At 33.8% G+C, this 17,379-nt stretch overlaps 1 pseudogene; it reads right to left on the bottom strand.

Moving 5' to 3' along the window:
- Positions 1-534: 534 nt before the first annotated feature.
- On the bottom strand, positions 535-13,642 carry LOC142554652 (uncharacterized; annotated as a pseudogene).
- Between the last annotated feature and the right edge of the window lie 3,737 nt (positions 13,643-17,379).

The raw sequence follows: 17,379 nt of genomic DNA, 5'->3' as shown, positions 1-17,379 counted from the left end.
CGAGCATTACAGGGGCCCTTGGGAGAGCTCTTTGCTGGGCTGTTGGACGCGAGGGGTGGTCGATTGACTTGCTCGGGAGGATCCCTAGTCTCCCTCCCGATTGCTCTCAACCAGGATCAGCTCATGGCTTGTAACAGCCTTTCGCTTCCTCTGGAGGAGAGGAACGTGGTCTTCGGAGTCTGGGGAACTCTCACGGGGCGCCTCCTTTTCTTGTCCAGTGTTTGCCCGGGCTGACTCCTTCAGCCGAGCCGCTTCCTCTTCAGCCAATTTTTTCTTCTCAGCAGTCGCCTTCCGGGCTGCAATTTTCTTTTCTTTAGCTGCCCTCTAAGCCTCCAACTTTTTGAGGAATGCCTCCTGCATCTTATCTGCATAAGAAAAAAACAAAGCTATTAAAAGTTAGTGTGCAAATTGAAAATAAGAGACAAGGATCAAGAAAGTTACCGGGTTGAGCGCCCGAGGCCGCCACTTGGTCGATTATTCGTTCAATCGGGTCTTCAGCCCGGGCACCCAACCCATAGGCGACTAATTTCTCATCTAAAATGAGAATGGAGGAAGAATATTTGCGGCCCTCCACCAGAGTTTGGCTTCTGGGAAAGGATCCTCAAATTTGTAAGCCTTAGGAAGAGCAGGTTGCGGAGGAAAAGAAGGGAGAAACCCGGTCAGAAAAGGAAGGGGGCCCGAGAGTTGAATAAAAAAGAATCCTTCTTTCCACCCCTTCTGGAAAGAAGAGATATCATCAAGGAACTGGGAGTTAAGCCGTGCAGACAGGGAGAAGGCATTATCTCCCAGTCTGCAAACAAAGAAATAATGAAGAACAAGGGGGTTGATAAGGAGGTTGTTCATTTTAAAGAGAACGTAGACCGAGGCCATGATACGGAAGGAGTTGGGATGGAGTTGGTTAATAGGCACACCAAAAAACTTGGTGACCTCGATATAGAAGGGGAGATAGGAAACCGGAGACCATTTCTAACTTGGTCCCGGAATAAAGTGGTAAAACTAGGAGGGGGGCTATCCGCCCTATCAGAGGGATCGGTTATCAAAATTTGAAAAGAAGAGGGGATAGAGCCCAGAACTCGGAGTTCCTCGTCAGCCCTCGAGCGCACCGTGCTGCTCATTGAGGTAAACCAAGGAACTCCTGCAGTCTCTGATTGAGGGCGGGAAGAGGTTCGGGCTTTGCCCTTATTCTTGCTCTTTCTCAGAGCCCGGGAAGGGCCAAAAGATGAAGGTTTTGAAAAAGAGGGTTTTGACTTATGGGCTTTCGGTTTTTTGGAAGTATGGACAGGAAGACGACGAGGGGGAGGAGAATTAGATGAATCAGAGCGCAGCGCGGTGGACTCATAGTCAGATGAGCCTTGCGCATTCGCCCCAGAAGTAGAAGAAGTTGAATCCGACATTCTAGTGAGAAAAGGAAACTTAAGAGTTTAGGAGAAAAGGTGGTGGTTGTGCAAGCGGAGAGGCTTGCGGTTGTTGAAGATCGCCGGAGTTGGGGAAGCACTGCGCTGAGGAGAGATGAGAGAAATTTTGAAAATTCAAATTCAAATTTGCATAAAGTGACAAATGAAGGGGGTGTTTGGTTTTATATAGGCGAAGTGGGGTATGATCTCAACCGTTGATCTAAAAGCAGATCGGATGGTCAGCATGCATCTAGGAAATTGTGCAGGCATGTGAAAGGAAGTGCACGGTTATCGAAGCGTTATGCTCATTATTACCTCGGAATGCGGAACGATTTGGACCGTTGGAATTCTGGGGTATGCGTCATTATGACACCATCCTGACTGTCCGAGAATACTAAACGACAAAATATTTGAAGTCCGGGAGACATGAGGCCCTGATATCTTATATACAGTCCGGAAATTTGAAGCTCCTGGCACTTCATCCCACCTCTGGGAAATTTTAAGCCCCCAATGCTTTTTAAAATCTGAAATTAAATATTTTTTCTATTTTGAAGCCCAAGCATTACTGATCAAGAGAGCGAGTAAGACTCTAGCCCGACTATTTAAGGGATGGATGATGATACCCTCATAAGAGCCCAGGTCATGGATGACCTGGAATACTAAATGAATAGCCCAAATAAGAGTCAATATGCAAAGTAACTTATTCAGCAGCCGGGCATGGGGACGCCCGAGATATTTTCTTCCCGGGAAATCGAGCGCCCGTGCTCTCTTGCAAGCTCCCGAGAACTTCTACCCGGGCTACCTTGAGAAGCGCATCACACTCGAGTCTATCGGTATGGGCTATCTAATCTGTCACAATAGTATGGGTTTGGCATATTTTAGAAGTCATCAGAAGCAAAAGTATGGGCAGCCGACTTGTCATACTTAGCAGGTGGACACTGAAAACAAGGTAATGATGAGATCTCCTCCTATAAATAGCATTTACATTTCTCAATTACAGAGGCTGAAATTTGACATCTTCGAGGATACACATATATTCTTGTTGGAGTAGATGCCATGTAAGCCAACTGTTGGCTAGGAATTTTATTGACTCAGTTGTAATAAACAATCTTTATTTTAATATAATTCATTATTTCATGGTTTGTTATTTCTTTATCTCTATAACCATGTGAACAACATAGATAAAGACGTTGATTATAATTTAATACAAATTAATCGTAATTTGATGTTGAAACTCATTTGTAAACACTGTATGATCTAAATTCGTTCCTAGTCGATTCAGCCGCCTAAAACATGGATAAAGGTCGCTTGAGCTCGAGACTAGCATATGTGATGTTGTGTACCACGTTTTTTGGGAAAGACATAGATATGTCCAAACATGCAGATGGGTAGTCATATGATGATTATACCGAACAACCCTCCCTGAGACTTTTCAAGTGGTTATCATTCATCGTGAGGATAAGTCTGTGGTTATGATTGTACACCATTAGTACTTACGAACCAGGACAACACTGAGGCTTTATATGCTAGGGCTGTGCTTTAACTCGTTTACCGGCACCAGGAGAGTCATCAGGTGGTGAGATTGGGTACAGTTGCGATACATGTAGGAGCCACTAAATTGTAGTCGGTAATTCACCGCTCACCTACAGGTGTCGATATCATATGTGATCTGATGAAATAATAGTGCATAGAATCTCTGGCAGAGTATGAGAAGTACGTTGGAGAAGGAGTTCTCCAATGGTACATGTGATGCCACTATTTATATGTGTCACATAGTTATCGAATTCTTATGCAGCCCTCGATGAACCAATGGTAGCATATTCGATCGGGATATATGTTGCGACTTTGATTGTTGCACTCCCAAGAGCAAGTTGTCCACAAGCAGTATAATTCGGTGAGTCCGAATATCGTATCCACAGGGAAGCTAAGGTAATTACAAAGTCAACTACAATGTCTTTTTGTTTTTGTTTTTGTTTTTTTCTTTTAATGGTTTGAATATTTAATTGGTAATTTTTAATTGTTCAAATTTTAATTTAAGTAGTTGAGATTAAAGGATTCACTCTTGCTATTTTAATAAAGTTAACATTAATGAACATTATTGAAATCCACTTAATAAAATGGTTCTAATATATATTAAATAATCATATTTATATTATGTTATATATTATTATCTTATAAGTATATAATATATACCAAAACTTGTACATGTTGTCAAGTATTTATTGTGCTATATATATATTTGTAAACACTAAATCAAGGTTCCCACTTTAAATGGTTGGTAAAACCAAACAAACATTCAAATGGTACCAAGAAATTAATATTATGATATATTCATATATAATAAATCAAGGCATCCACTTTAAATTATTGGTAAAACCAAACAAACATTTAAATGGTACCAAGAAATTAATATTATGATATATTCATATATAATAAATCAAGGCATCAACTTTAAATAGTTGATAATATCAAACTAACATTTAAATGGTTCCAAGAAATTAATATTATGATATATTCATATATAATAAATCAAGACATTCACTTTAAATGGTTGGTAATACTAAACTAACATTTAAATGGATCCAAGAATTTAGTGTAACATATAGCAACAATAAATCAAAACTCCAATTTACAAGTAGGGTATAATAATATTTAAAGAAATAAATATAACATAAAAAATAAATAATGATTAAATAAAATAAAACATAGATTCTTATCTTTTAATAACCTTATTATCATGCCAAGAGTTTCACCTTTTTATCTCAACTTTGGGAAGTTAGCTACTCATTATTCAAAGTGTAAAATTTTGAATATGAATTTAACATGTTAATTATATTTAAATGAAGAAATAAAAGAAAAACAAAGAGAGAAATATTATGAACTCAAAGGTTTGTTTATAAAATGAGGGATATCTCAATACATTACAATGCACCCCTATTTATAGCCAAATTTGGGGAGAGAACCACAAATAAAATATTATTTGTTTACATAAAATTCTTTATTGGTGTTCCAAGAAATTATATTTCAATACACATCACTTTTGAAAATCTTCTCATCCGAATTTTCTTCTCCACATAAAACAAAACATGTAGATATCTGAGTTGTTTGAATCGTGGTATTTTTTTTTTACCATTTGACCAAGTAATTTGAGAGATATAGTCAAAATGCTAGAGCATGATAAAACTGTCACTTCTTTAGTAACTTTATTTGTTCCTTAATTTAATCCCACTTGTGGGAAGATTTTTATCTCATGCTTGCAACCAATATTGTAGATATTAACATCAACTTTCTTCAGGCCCAAGAATCATCTTAATCTCATTTGCAACGTCAAGGTTATTCTTCTTTTATCGAACCTGTAAAAATAGTAAAAACTTATAATTACACAACAAATTATATTTTATACAATTTATTATAAAACTTATAATATTTAAACATTTAATAAAACAAAAACTATAAATTTATATTATAAAACATTTAATTAATATACAATTTTTATGTTTATCACAACCCATAACCAGCTTATTGCTAGTCCCTAGCAATTTAAGCGTTAATAGCAACACAAAACATATAGATTAATTTAAATAGAAATGTAATCGGAACTATCCAAGTGTTTAAATTAAATTTGAAAAATATCAAAGTTATATCAAGATCATTATTATTATAATTTATGAAATAATCAGAACTGATCAATTCAAAGCTTATTTTCAGGTAGTTAAATGTACATGGCTTTCAGAAATTCTTAGTAAGAGTATCAAATCCATATCCTCACAGGTTAACAAATGTTCCAATTTATGGGAAAGATTTCTCTCATGGAGTTGGAATACAGATAAATGCTCAAGAAATGGTTTACAGAATGCAGACAGACAAACGAGCCAAACTAATCAAAAGATAGGAAATCCATTGATTCAAAATCTAGTTCTAATTATATATTTTTTCCTGATGTTTTTTTCTTTTTTTTTAACTAATGGAATCAGACTAAGTTTATGCTTCTTGATCACATATTTATTTAATTTGTACAATAAATTTCTCTCTTTTTTTTTTAATTTTTATGAGAGATAAATGAGTCGTAACATATAACTTAAAAATTACATTGATCTTCAACATCTTTTTTGTCAGGAAATATCAATTTTTTTTCAAAATAAGAACTCAAGATCTAAACAATAGATAGCCTCTCTGATGATCAATAAAGGCTGCAAGCTGTTTTCTCAATCCTCTCCACTCACTCACAAAATATGTGTGAGTTTAAAAATTTTAGGCACTCTTATCAGGTATATCTTGGGCCATATACTTTAATAATTGATTTTATCACAATGGTTAATCATTCAAAAATATTTCATAAATCATATTTTTATAGTGATCATAATATTAAAATTGATTTTTTTTCAAATAAAAATTTAAACATCCTTAGATAGATTAATACATTTTCTAATTTAAACCGTTCAAACATGTAATGTAATGATATTTTTGCAAAAATTACTAAGATACAAACAATAATCATAGTTTTATTTTAAAACAATATTTTTAATTTTTTTTAAATTTGTTCTCCCCCCAATCAGAGTATGACATTGTCCTTAATGTTCCAAATAACTATTAATAAAGAATACATAATGAAAGAGATATCACCTGGAATTTTATTGAAGATAAAAAATTGAAACAAACGCAAACCAATCCACGACTTTTGAATCAATGATCCAACTTTCTTTTCTTATTTCTTGATTGCGACCAATTGTTCTTTGTTATCAATGTATCAGGATTATGAACAAAAGCTTCCAAATTATCAATTAATTGGTCGGCAGTCGAAGCAGAGATGAGCATCCGTCGTTAATTTTCTAAAATGAAATTATGTTCAACAGCTTTATCAAGAAATTTCAACAAATTGTCATAATCATTAGTGTTATTTAACAAGTCCACAGGTTTATTATGGATATTAAGTTGTGCCCAATAAACAATGTGAAAAATTTCTTCTAATGTAACAAAACCACCTGGTAGTGATATAAAAGCATCAGAATTTTCAATCATTTTGGTGATTCTTTCATACATAGAAGAAACTTTTAATTCCTCCCCAGTCATAACACCTGTAATATTTCCTTCAGCTAAAGCTGTAGGAATAATACCCAAAACCTGACTACCTCCAAGATTAGCAGATGTTGAAACATATCTCATTAACCCAATATTATCTTCCTCCATATACCAACTGAATTTTTCTCTCAACCAATATCTTTCCAAGATTTTTCGCTGCTTCTACAAACACTTCATTTTTTCCAGAACTCAACTCACAAAATACACAAATATTTTTCAATGTTTGTGCAGAGGATCCAGCTTTCTTTTTTATCTGCAAAAATAGAGAGAAAGATGAGAGATTTTATAGGGGTAATATGTTATCATGACAAAACTATGGGTCACAGCTGTAAGTAGAATAAACAGTAAAAACAATAATGACACACATGCATATAAACAATAGTGTGATTGTGGCTCACAATTTTCCTCTGGTTTTACGTTCAGAAACGGCTTCAACACCTTCTATGAGTCGAGGATATGCTTCCCATCCAATTTTCTTATAAATAGGCAAACATGGTCTTTTTTAGTCGGATTCCCAAGACTATGACGCTCATCTTGGAATTGTTTCCATAAACAGAGAAGTTCAATATGCACGTGTCCACTAGAATGCATCTCAAGAGTCAATAAGATGTTATCTAAAGACTCCTTACTCAGACCATTCTTAATAAAACCAATTTTATCTTCTCTGTTATTGGAAACATATCCCAAGGATCTGCATCGTTTGTCACAAGTCCATCTTGCACACTTATGACAAACCCCTAACCTTTTGGCCCTTCGTTTTTTCCCATAAGTGCTTTTTCCTAATCCAGGCAAATACCGAATGAGCAGTGATTGTGGAACTTCTCCTCCTAATCGGACCTTAGCTTCTATTACAAGACGAATATCTTCTGGTATTCTTTTTTGCATTAGAAATCTCAATTTTTTCGCACCTATATGCATAAATTTTTCTTAGAACATTTTTTGAAACAGAAGGAAAATATTTACAAATTTTCGAGAGAATTTCATCCATTTTGAAAAGAAAAAAAAAATGATTATTTTTAAAAAAAATTTATCAGCAATTGTGGGAAACTGATTTAACCGACTATGAGAGTCACAGAGTACAGTTATCCGCCATTTAACCGGGAAAATAAAAAGATTAAGGAAACCTGAACTAAAAACAAACAAAATTAAATGCAACATAAAAATTTAAGGATTGAAAAGGGAAATAAACTTTTCTTGAAAGATTTCATTTTCTAAAAATGGTTTAAGACTTTGTCCATTTACTTTAAAAACATCACCATTTTTAGGATTTTCAATATCTACAGCTCCATAAGGATACACATGCTTTACAACATATGGGCATGTCCATCTTGATCGTAATTTTCCTGGGAATATGTGAAGTCGACAATTATAAAGCAAAACTTTTTTACCAATCTCAATAGATTTTCTAAGAATTGTTTTATCATGAAATGATTTGATTTTTTCTTTATAAATCCTTGAATTCTCATACGCATCATTTCTAAGTTCATCAAGTTCATTAAGTTGCAATTTGCGTAATTTGTTGCAATCATCCATGCTTGAATTAAAAGTTTTGATCGCCCAATAAGCTTTATGTTCCAATTCCACAGGCAAATGACAAAGTTTTCCGTAAACCAACCTATAGGAGACATATTCAATGATGTTTTAAAAGTTGTTCGATATGCCCAAAGTGCATCATTAAGTCGCAGAGATCAATCTTTTCTATTTGAGTTAACAGTTTTTTCCAAAATTTGCTTTATCTCCCTATTAGCTAATTCAACTTGTTCATTTGTTTGAGGATGATAAGGGGTAGTTACTTTGTGAGTAATGCCATATTTTTTCATTAATGAAGCAAATGGTTTATTAACAAAGTGAGTTCCCCCATCACTTATCAAGGCTCGAGTAATTCCAAATCTACTAAAAATATTTTCTTTCAAAAATTTGATGACGATTTTATGATCATTTGTTCGACATGGAATTGCCTCTATCCATTTGGAAACATAATCAACTGCAACTAAAATACACAAGTATCCAAACGACGGTGGAAAAGGTCCTATAAAATCAATTCTCCAACAGTCAAAGATTTTAATTTCAATGATAGGATTCAAAGGCATCATGTTTCTTTTTGAAATCGCACCCAATTTTTGACAATTTTCACAGATCTTGTAGATTTCATGGGTGTCTTTAAACAAAGTGGGCCAATAAAATCCACACTGCAAGATTTTTGCAGTCGTTTTCTTTGAAGAAAAATGTCCTCCGCATGCTTCTGAATGACAAAATTTAATGACACTACTTACCTCATTGTCGGGTATGCAACGTCGAAAAATTTGATCTGGACAATACTTGAACAGATACGGATCATCCCAATAAAAGTTTTTTACCTCATTCAAAAATTTTCTTTTATCTTGGGAACTCCATTGCGGTGGCATTTTTCCTGTCACAAGAAAATTTACTATGTTAGCAAACCAAGGTGTAGTGGTAACTGAAAATAGATGTTCATCAGGAAAATTATCGTTAATTGGTGTCATTTCACAAGATGATCCTGTTACTAGTCTCGATAAATGATTGGCTACGACATTCTCGGTTCCTTTTTATCTTTGATCACAATGTCAAATTCTTGGAGCAACAAAATCCATTGTATCAGTCGTGGCTTTGCATCCTGTTTGGTCAACAAATATCTAATAGCAGAATGATCAGTAAACACAATAGTCGTTGATCCAATCAAATAAGAACGAAATTTATCTAATACAAATATTACAGCAAGTAGTTCTTTTTCAGTTGTGGAGTAATTCATTTGAGCATTTTTTAAAGTTCTACTTACATAATATATCACGTAAGGCTTACCGTTTCTTCTTTGACCCAGTACTGCACCGACTGCATAATCACTCGCGTCGCACATGATTTCAAATGGTAAAGACCAATCAGGAGGTTGTATGATAGGAGCTGATGTTAATTGTCAAACGATTTCATCAAAAGCATTTTGACATTCTTGAGTCCACTCAAATGCAATGTCTTTTGTTAAGAGGTTACAAATGGGTTCAGAGATTGAACTAAAGTCCTTTATAAACCTCCTATAAAATCCAGCATGTCCCAAAAATGAGCGAATTTCTTTAATGGTTTTTGGAGGGGGTAAATTGGCAATGACATCAACTTTGGCTTTATCAACTTCAATTCCATGAGATGACACGACATGTCCCAAAACAATCTCAGAAGTAATCATGTAATGACATTTTTCTCAATTTAAAATAAGACATTTTTCCTCGCATCTTTTTAAAACTTTTTCTAAATTTTCAAGACTATTATCAAATGTATTCCCAAAAACAGTCAAATCATCCATGAAAATCTCCAAACAATTTTCAACCATGTCGCTAAAAATGCTTAGCATACATCTTTGAAATGTTGCTGGGGCATTGCATAATTCAAATGGCATCTTTCTAAATGCAAATGTTCCAAAAGGACATGTGAATGTAGTTTTATCTTGATCTTCGAGTGCAATGGGAATTCGATAATAGCCTGTATATCCATCAAGAAAACAGTAGTAATGGATGACCTGCTACTCTTTCTAAAATTTGATCCAAAAATGGTAATAGAAAATGATCTTTTCCAGTGGCGTCATTTAATTTTCTATAATCAATACACATCCGCCAACTAGATGGGACTTGACTTGTTAACAATTCACCTTTTTCATTTTTTATCACCGTGATGCCAGATTTTTTTGGAACTACTTATGTTGGGCTTACCCACTTACTATCAGAAATAGGGTAGATAATCCCAACATCAAGTAGTTTCAAAACTTCAGTTTTCACAACATCTTTCATGTGTGGATTTAATCTCCTTTGTGGTTGTTGAGATGTTTTTGCATTTTATTCTAAGTGAATTTTGTGAGTGCAAATTAGTAGATTAATCCCCTTGAGATCTTTTATGTCCAACCAATTGCATTTTTAGGTCTTTTAAGCATATCAACTAATTTACCTTCTTGATTACTTGCTAGTTTGGAAGAAATTACCACCGGATATGTTTCATCTTCTCCAAGAAATGCATACTTCAATTCTCTTGGCAAGAGTTTTAACTCCAATATGGGTGGTTCGTCTTTGTTCTCATATTTTGTCTAAAATTCTTTCTCTGATTCTGGTAACGAGTGATACCTGATAAAATCATCAAGATCAATTTCAATATTTTCTTTATCAGTTTCAATTGAACAAATATCTAATTGACCACGAGTACTCCCTTCTTGAATATTTTCTTCCACAAGAGTTTCAATAAGATTTTCATCTTCACTTTCATCTCCTTTGTCATGTGGTTGCTTACAAAGATTAAAAACATTAAGCTCCAAGGTCATGTTACCAAACGACAACTTCATTATTCCATTCCTGCAATTTATAAGAGCATTAGAAGTTGCTAAAAATGGAGGACCCAGAATTAGTGGAATTGCATTACAAGCTTCGATAGGTTGTGTATCTAAAACTATGAAATCGACAGGATATACGAAGTTATGAACTTGGACCAACACGTTTTCTACCATACCTCTTGGCACTTTAACAGATCTATCGGCAAGTAAAAGTGTTACCGAAGTAGATTTTAACTCGCCTAGATTGAGTTCTTGATAAATTGAATATGGAAGTAAATTCACACTAGCTCCAAGATCAAGCAAGGCTTTCTTAATCTTTCGTTCTCCAATAATACATGAAATAGTAGGACAATCAGGGTCTTTGTATTTCAAAGTATTATTATTTTGAATGATTGCACTTACTTGTTCGGCTGAAAATGCTTTCTTTTTCACATTCAATTTTCCTTTTACAGTGCACAAGTCTTTCAAAAATTTGGCATATGATGGTACCTTCTTTACTGCAAAGGAATATTAACTTTTACTTGTTTAAAAATATCATATATATCAGAATTAAAATTTGATTTTTTTGTATTTTTCAATGCATGAGGGAATGATGGTGACACTGTCTGTTGAACCTCCTCTTCGCAAGTTATGGATTCCACTTCCTTACCCTTTGGAGTTGATTTATCATCATCTTCACAAGGTTCAAGAATGGATTTTTCCACAACCTTACCACTTCGAAGGGTAATAACATATTTTACCTATTCCATCGGTTGAGTTCTAGAAGTTCCAGTTTGTGAATGATGATCCTTTGGATTAGGCTGTGGTTGTGAAGGAAATTTACATTTTTCATGAACATTAAGTGCAGATGCAAATTTAACAAGAGTATCTTTCAAATCTGTCATGGTTTGAGCAGTTTGAGTATTGATAGACTCTTGCTTTGCAATGAAAGAATATAATATATCTTCCAAGTTTCTTTTAGGTGGAGCAACATAAGGTGCATAATTTTGAAAATTTTGGAAATGTGGTTGTGAAAATTGTGCAACGTTATCATTCCTCCAACTAAAATTTGAATGATTTCACCAACCTGGATTGTAATTTTGAGAAAATGGTTCAAAATTTGGCCTTTTGAAATTGTTCAAAACATTGGCTTGTTCATGGAGACATTCTTTAAAAGAGGGCAAAGTGGGACAATATTTTGTAGAATGATCACTTGTATCACAGATGTGACAAGAATATTTTGTAGAATGATCACTTGTATCACAGATGTGACAAGCAATTTCTTGAACCGATTTTAATTGACCATTCTTTTTCAATTCAAGTGCCTCAACTTTTCTTGCCAAAGAGGTAAATCTAGCTTGGAGATCATATTCATCTTTGAGGGTGTACATACCTCCACCAGATGTGGGAGATTGAATCTTGTTTGATGGTTCGATTGTACCTATAGTGTCCAAATTTTGAGCATTTTCAGCTAATGAATAGAGATACTCAATTGCCTCGTTTGGATCTTTATCTTCAAATATTCCATTACACATAAATTAAACCATTTTCCTATCTTTAGTTTTTAAGCCTTCATAAAATTGAGAAACAACTCTCCAAATTTCAAAACCATGATGTGGACAAAGATTAAGCAATTCTTTGTATCTATCCCAACACTGATAAAAAGTTTCTCCTTGTTTTTGAGTGAAAGTGATGATTTGCCTTTTGAAAGAATTTGTTCTATGAGATGGAAAAGCTTTTTCAAAAATTGTTGTTGCAATTCATCCCAAGTTCGAATGGATCCCGATCTCAGATTTTGTAGCCAAGTTTTAGCTTTATCTTCTAAAGAAAAAGGAAAAAACTTAAGTCGAATGGCGTTCATGCTACAATTTAGATCATTATATGTGTTGCACACTTTTTCAAACTCTCGTAAATGCATGTATGGATTTTCAGAATCTAAGCCATGAAAATTGGGTAAAAGTTGGATAATACCAGGCTTAAAATTGAAATGAGATACATCAGGGGGAAAAACTAGACATGAAGGTGCACTTGTACGTGTAGGATTCATGTGATATCTAAGTGTTCTTCGTCTATCATGATCATGTTGAGATTGAATTTCATCTTCATTTTCTTGGATGTGTTCTTCCGCCATGTTTTGTAAAAATAAAGGGTTATTTCGAATTAGTCGACCACTAAGTGTACGTGACCAAATGCTCATGAAAATGCAAATGCAAAAGAATAAAAACACACAAAAGCAATAAAAATTCAAATAAAGAAAAATAAACTATAAACAAAATTAAATAGACTTGAAATTAAATTATACTTCCCCGGCAACGGCGCCAAAAACTTGTTGCGACTTTGATTGTTGCACTCCCAAGAGCAGGTTGTCCACAAGTAGTATAATTCGTTGAGTCCCGAAAATCGTATTCACAGGGAAGCTATGGTAATTACAAGTCCACTACAATGTCTTTTTGTTTTCGTTTTTGTTTTTTTCTTTTAATGGTTTGAATATTTAATTGGTAATTTTTAATTGTTCAAATTTTATTTTAAGTAGTTGAGATTAAAGGATCCACTCTTAGTATTTTAGTAAAGTTAACATTAATGAACATTATTGAAATCCACTTAATAAAATAGTTCCAATATATATTAAATAATCATATTTATATTATGTTATATATTATTATCTTATAAGTATATAATATATACCAAAACTTGTAAATGTTGTCAAATATTTATTGTGCTATATATATATTTTTAAACACTAAATCAAGATTCCCACTTTAAATGGTTGGTAAAACCAAACAAACATTTAAATGGTACCAAGAAATTAATATTATGATATATTCATATATAATAAATCAAATGGTTGGTATAACCAAACAAACATTTAAATGGTACCAAGAAATTAATATTATGATATATTCATATATAATAAATCAAGGCATCCACTTTAAATTGTTGATAATACCAAACTAACATTTAAATGGTTCCAATAAATTAATATTATGATATATTCATATATAATAAATCAAGACATCCACTTTAAATGGTTGTTAATACCAAACTAACATTTAAATGGTTCCAATAATTTTGTGTAATATATAGCAACAATAAATCAAAACTCTCACTTATAAGTAGGGTATAATAATAATTAAATAAATAAATATAGCATAAACAATAAATAATGATTAAATAATATAAAACATAAATTCTTACCTTTTAATTACCTTATTATCATGCCAAGAGTTTCACATTTTCATCTCAACTTTGGGAAGTTAGCTACTCATCATTCAAAGTGTAAAACTTTGAATATGAATTTAACATGCTAATTATATTTAAATGAAGAAATAGAGGAAAAACAAAGAGAGAAATATTATGAATTCAAATGTTTGTTCATAAAATGATGGATATCTCAATACATTACAATGCACCCCTATTTATAGCCAAATTTGGGGAGAGAAGCACAAATAAAATATTATTTTTTTACACAAAAGTCTTCATTGGTGTTCCAAGAAATTATATTTTAATACACATCACTTTTGAAAATCTTTGAAGCACAATCCAATAAAATGTTTGAATTGTGGTTTTTTTTAACCATTTGACCAAGTAATTTGAGAGATATGGCCAAAATGCTAGAGCATGGTAAAACTGCCACTTCTTTGGTAACTTTATTTGTTGCTTAATTTGATCCCACTTGTGAGAAGATTTTTATCTCATGCTTGCCACCAATATTGTAGATATTAACATCAACTTTCTACAGGTCCAAGAATCATCTTAATCCCATTTGCAACGCCAAGGTTATTCTTCTTTTATCGAACCTGTAAAAAATAGTAAAACTTTATAATTACACAACAACTTATATTTTATACAATGTATTATAAAACTTATAATATTTAAAAATTTAATAAAACAAAAACTATAAATTTATATTATAAAACATTTAATTAATATACAATTTTTATGTTTATCAATATATAAGATGAAAGGACCGTTTTGTACGTTAATCATAATCGACTGGTTCTTGCATGCACTATCAGTGATACCTAGGGAATCAAGGGGCGATGCTACTAGACGCTCTTACCATGATTCGATGTGTAATGCCCGAATTTTGAAAAAAATAAAATTGTGGCAGTAGTTGTGATGATTTATGGCTTTACGTTATGGTATGAATGGTAATGAAAGTTATAGAATTGAATAGATAATGGATGTGTAGAATCAAAGGTTGAATTTCAGCTAAATAGGTAATGGAAGTGCAGAAACGGTATGAAAAATGTGGCAGTAGTTGTGGTTTTTAGCATAATGTTTTGTATATTGATCCAATTGATGTGAGGCCACTTTCATTAGAAAGATAAGACATAAGGCTATAACTTTCTTATTTTGATTTTTGGTCAAATCATTAGGGAAGACGAGCCAAAAGCGCTCCGAAGTGTGTCGTGCGTATCGTCATTCCTACAATGACGCATGTTGGGATTTGAGTTTTCTTGAATATCCAAATTGCGGATCTTGATTTGAAGCATTATTGAATTAATTATGAATTTTGTACAGAAATTGCCCTGTTTTGATAAATGATCCGAGTTCTTGAGTTATAGTAGAATTCAGAGGTTCAAGACTTCTCACCTAAACATTTCGATCTTCTTTTGGTAATATTTGAAAGGTATGTTACGGTCGGTAACATACGAGGTAAAAGTATCATTTTTATTTTAAATTGAAAATTCTATGGCTTGATGAAATACTTGTGATTTTTGATGATTGATATTTTGAGATGAGCTTATTTTGATATTGACTTGATGAGATTGAAATGCATCATTGCATTGTATATTGAGCCACTTTTCGATTCAGATTTGATATGGCGGAGGTCGCCATGATATATTGGTTTGTTGGACGCATGGGGCTATAGTTGAGTTAGCATAGTGTATGCGGAGGTCGCTGCTACGGCCTGAACACTCTCTATAAGCGCACCATAGTCCTGGGATTGTAGAACACAGCACCCCACCTCGAGCGGATGAGTCGGTGGATGTTGCTGGGGTATTCTCTTTCCTTGGTACCCTATGACCAGATGATTCACTTGATCTTGAAATTTATTGATAGCCCACAGCTTCTGATCATGTATTGCATTATATTGCATCTTTATGGATTTATATGAACTATTTTGAAAATTAAATTCTCATATGTTATTGATTGTATCATACTGGGTTTATACTCATCGGCACGTCGGCTACCTCTTATTTTCATGTGCTTGACGGTAGGTGAGGCGAGGCTTGGGATGCCAGATTCCAGTTCCAGGCGAGGAGATACGAGTTAGAGTGGGATTCTCGGGTCTTAGGAGCTATTTGATAATGTTTGGATTACTTTTGTTCACTAGTTATTTTGACATGTTGAAAATTATATTTTAAACATTTGAGACATTTAAATTATTCTGACGATGTTTATGTCAGTTTGTGAACAAGAAATTATATATTTTATTAAATCGTTTGGTTTGATACATTTAAAATTATTAGTATTAGATATCGGACCCGGGGCCCCACATTAGGTGGTATTAGAGCGTATGATATTTGGGAATAGGGTAGATCGAGTCAGTTCGAATTGCTTGATCTTGTGATATATTTTCTAGCATTTTCACTGTGCCGTAATGTGAAATACATGATCAGAACTGAGATACTCTATTGTTGAGCTATATTCGAGATTTTTGAGATTATTGAGTCTCGAGAACCAGAGATGATTGATACAAGATTGAGATGATTATGATATTGTGATTTATCTATGTTTGATCTATTGTATATCAGACATGGCTACTCGTGGTAGAGGTCGTGGTAGACCTAGTCAGAACACACCAGTGGCAAAAGATCAGGGTAGTGCTACTCATACTCAGATGGATATAACTCCGACTCCGATGGAGATACTGTTAGCCAGATTTCAGTCTTTGCACCCACCGATGTTGAAGGGTACCGAGAATGCATTAGAGTGTAAGAACTGGTTGGAGAATATGGATCAATTATTTGAATCTCTTGAGTATCCAGATGATCGTAGAATCAAATTAGTTGTTCATCAGTTATTGGATGTTGCTAAGAGTTGGTGGATCATGACAAAGAAAGCTTTAGAGGGTCGAGGTACGATTGTTACCTGGGATCTTTTTAAATCTGAATTTTATCAGCGTTTCTTTCCTACCTCTTACAGGAAAGATAGGGGAGCCGAGTTTGCAAATTTAATGCAGGGAAATCTGAATATTGAGGACTGTGTTGCCAAGTTCTCGAATTTACTGAGATTTTCTCCTCATGTAGCATCCGATGAAGAAGCTAAGGCTGATCACTTCATAAATGGTCTTAATCCTGATATCTTTACCCTGGTTAATACTGGAAGGCCTAACACTGTTGCTGAGGCTCTTGATAGAGCAAAGGGAGCTGAAACTGGAATCATTAGGCAGAGAGGTTCTCAGTATTCGCAACGACCCTAACAGCCACAGTTCCGACAGCAGTTCAGACAGGGTAATAGTGGCAACATAAGAGAGCAGTTTAGGGCTAGAGGGAAGCAATTTAAGAAGCATGGCAGTAATTTTTCGAATTCTAGTGGATCGAAACAGTCTGGTTCAGTTCAGAGCACTGGTTATTCAGGCACAACTTGTGGTCA

This window comes from Primulina tabacum, chromosome 8 (genome assembly GCF_025594145.1).
Source record: "Primulina tabacum isolate GXHZ01 chromosome 8, ASM2559414v2, whole genome shotgun sequence".
NCBI classification, from domain to species: Eukaryota; Viridiplantae; Streptophyta; class Magnoliopsida; order Lamiales; family Gesneriaceae; genus Primulina; species Primulina tabacum.
This window is presented reverse-complemented; position numbering and strand designations above follow the sequence as displayed.